The following is a 3570-nucleotide window of genomic DNA, read 5'->3' on the forward strand; positions in this document are numbered from 1 at the left end:
CAAGGCAGCAGCTCAGTGTCAGTACAAGTTGTAGTCGAAATACGCGTATCTGTCAAAGGATAAGCAACATAGGGCGGAATTATAAGGTACTAAACTGATTCCACTCATTCGAAGAGGGTATTCTGCTTAAAGGGTTCGAAAAGTCGGAACAAGATGTTACATTATGTTATGAAATTCAAATAACTCAACGTACATATGTACAGATGGGTAAATTATTGGTTAAATTGGGAAAAAATCCACAGCTCAGGTGAGATTTGAACTCACGACCCTTATTCGCTAGACAAGTGCTTTACCAACTAAGCTACCGAGCCAATTAATGACCCGGCAACCACAGAGAACAGACATTTAAGCTCGAACAAAAATATGTCGAAATCGTGTGTAAAGGATTTAAGTGTACCTCAACGCCACCAACGGAGACTGCCCCACTTATAAAGTCGATTTGACCTCACGATGGCAGTGTTCATCGTTAAAATACACTAGCCCACAAAGCGACACGAGCGCCAAACGGCCAAAAACGGCGAGCACTGGAAACAAATTTGACAACACAACAATGTAAGTGATGGGACGCTAGCGCCGCGCAACGGGAGCATAACCACATACTCTAATATGACCGTTACAAAGTTTTACACAAGGCAGAAAGCGAAGATAGACGTCTGTTCTCTGTGCGGCATCTTAGTTGTCATAAGGTTCAATTCCAATCTCATCGATCTATATCATCTTCCCCTAAACCGCAAATATAACCATATCTGTTGTACATATGTACGAAGAGCGAAAGCGATTTGTTTATTGTTTGAAACTGTTTGCCCACAGATAAACAGACGTAACACTTCGAACATTTTTCGATTTAAATCATAGTTACGGAAACATATTCGCCCAATGCTAAAATGACGAAGTTTGGCCGACCATCAACTAGGTGGCGGTAGTGAGCAAACGTCAAACTCGAACAAAAACGATGTGAGCGCCACAGGTGGGTAGTTGACCAACTATCAAATTTTGAAAAAGATCGTTAAATCGAAGTACTATGGGAATTATCAGAGTGTTACGTCTGTTTGTCTGTGGTTTGCCTATCGTACAGGCAACGCTTCCTCAACCACTTGTAGAGGAAGAACAATGCTACCTGGAAGGCGATCAAACTCGTCGTTCGCATTCTATTTCATACGATGGGTAACTACGTAGAGGTAGATGCTCGAAAACGACTCACTTGAAGCGCTTGTCTAGCGAATAAGGGTTTTGAGTTCAAATCTCATCTGAGCTGTGGATTTTTTCTCAATTTAACCAATAATTTACCCATCTGTACATATGAACGTTGAGTTATTTGAATTTCATAATTTGACCACACGGGTTGGTATTACCGAAAATTTGCACTTCAAGTGAGTGTTACATTATGTTTGGGAAAGCGTCTGAGAAAATTATGGCTCACTGGATTGGGTAAAACTCTCAGCCAGTAAGATAAAGTGCGCTTATTACTGAGAACCCTGAATTTTCTCTAAGAAACTGCATATTCCATCAAACGTTAATTAAAAATCAATTAGCCGTGGATAATTTTCCCGGAAAACTGTTACAATATGTTTCGAAAAGCGTTTGAGAAAACTCTGGCTCACTGGATTGGATAAAACTCCCAGCCAGTAAGATAAAGTGCGCTAAATACTGAAAAAATAGAATTTTCCATAAAAAAACGCCTTTTTTGCTCTCTTTTGTTACTTCTTATTATTTAGCCGTGGAAAATTCACTCGGAAAATCCATTTTCCACGCTCGGAGTACTTTGAAAGTTGATTTCTCATATCATATATACTCACTGGCTGGTATGGTACTGGATAACTTCCGGTACTAAAACCACAGAGAACAGACGAACATGCTCGAACAAAATTGCTTGAAAATCTTGTGTAAAGAAAAAACAAGCTCAGTAGCGACATCGACGGTGACTTTCCCACTCAAAAAATTGTTTCGACACCATGATGGCGCTTTCTGAAGAAATATTTCACTAGCGCACCTTAAAATTTTCCTACTCAGATTCTGAGCTGTATTTGCTTAAATAACAAGATGTTTATGATTATTTCACTAATCCAGCAACAAAATTTGAGCAACCCATTGATAATTAGTTTCATTATTTTCAATTAGAAACAAGTTGAATAAGAATTCAATAAATGTTTTCCAAGTAAAACCAACACATTCTCTTGGTGGAACTATATTGGGGTGCACACTTGGTGACACTAGCGCCAAAAGGTAAAACAACGGCAAATTTGTACCCCGATTCGAAATTTGACAGCGCCGCGTAATGGCCACATTCCCAGTTATCTCAAAACAACCGTTGCAATGCTTTACACAACTGCACTACATGAGCTTGGACGTCTGTTCTCTGTGCTAAAACGTTTTAGTACAATTCTGACTTACTGGCTGGTATGGTACTGGATAACTTCTTTGAGCTGCTGCCGTCACCAACACAATCACATTCCGGCTTTGTTAATAGCAAAAGTGCAGTCGTTTGAAACAAACCGTTATTTTATATTGAATCTACCAAATCTTTGTTTGTTTTAACAAACTGTCAAAAATTTCGACAAATGAAAATATTTGTATTATCAAACAATGGAACAGTTCAGCACAGACAAACAGACGTAACACTTGCGAAATTTCCATCGACCACGCTTTTAACGATCATTTTAAATTATCATAGTTGTGGCTTTCACAACCAGAGGCGCGCGCATCGTTTTTCTATGCGTTTGACGTTTCACACTAGCGCCTTCTGTTGACGATATTGCACAACACAGTGATTTGTGCAACTTTTCCACCAGGTGGTGGTAGTCTGAACTGGGCGATGGATTTCCATGAAAATCGTTCAAGGTGTTACGTCTGTTTGTCTGTGAGTTCAGTTTAAACTTGAAATTAGTTTGTCGCTATAGTAAACTGAAAAATTGGCTGATTTGAACTAGATTTTAATTGTGTTTACAGTCATTGCACAATTATGGGTCACTCTGTCACAATTATTAGTCATACAGTTCATCATGCAATTCAAATGGAATTGACCCATAATTGTGCGTGACCCATGATTGTGCTATGACTGTACAATTTATTTCTCTGCGTGATGAAAAGAGTGACTCCGCCAAAATTTGCCATGGCGCAGCATAGGCAAACTGCACTTTTTTCACTTTTTCATATCGAATTCCGCATCGTAGAGAAACAAACGAGCACTTTTTGGAAAGAAAATCTAATTCAGATGCGCTTAGATCCGGTAGGTACTTACGAACAATTAATGTGATTAATTTTAGGAGCTCTTGCTATCCCTCCGGCAATCTTCCGGATTTTTTGTTAGCTGGCCAACCCGGTGTCAGTCGCCGTGGGCATAGGCTGACCAGATTTGTCCCGTTTAAATACGGGACACATTTCGGAAACTCAACAAAAAGCAAATCAATGTCCAAAAACAGAACTGCATGTTGTTAATAATGCTATTTCAGCTAGAAAGAACGAAAAATTGAGTCAAAAACGTTAACTATGCTCCAATGACGAGTGTTTGAAAATTTTGTTGTCCCGTTAAATACGGGACGGATGGTCAGCCTACGTGGGCATCGAGATTGA

The 3570-nt window shown here is 39.5% G+C and overlaps 1 non-coding gene across 1 annotated transcript; it reads right to left on the reverse strand.

The window, feature by feature from the left end:
• Window positions 1-239: 239 nt before the first annotated feature.
• Window positions 240-311, reverse strand: Trnaa-agc (transfer RNA alanine (anticodon AGC)). Its single transcript has one exon. It is a non-coding gene; the product is annotated as a tRNA-Ala (tRNA).
• Window positions 312-3570: the final 3259 nt, after the last annotated feature.

This window comes from Aedes albopictus, chromosome 1 (genome assembly GCF_035046485.1).
Source record: "Aedes albopictus strain Foshan chromosome 1, AalbF5, whole genome shotgun sequence".
In the NCBI taxonomy this organism is placed as follows: Eukaryota; Metazoa; Arthropoda; class Insecta; order Diptera; family Culicidae; genus Aedes; species Aedes albopictus.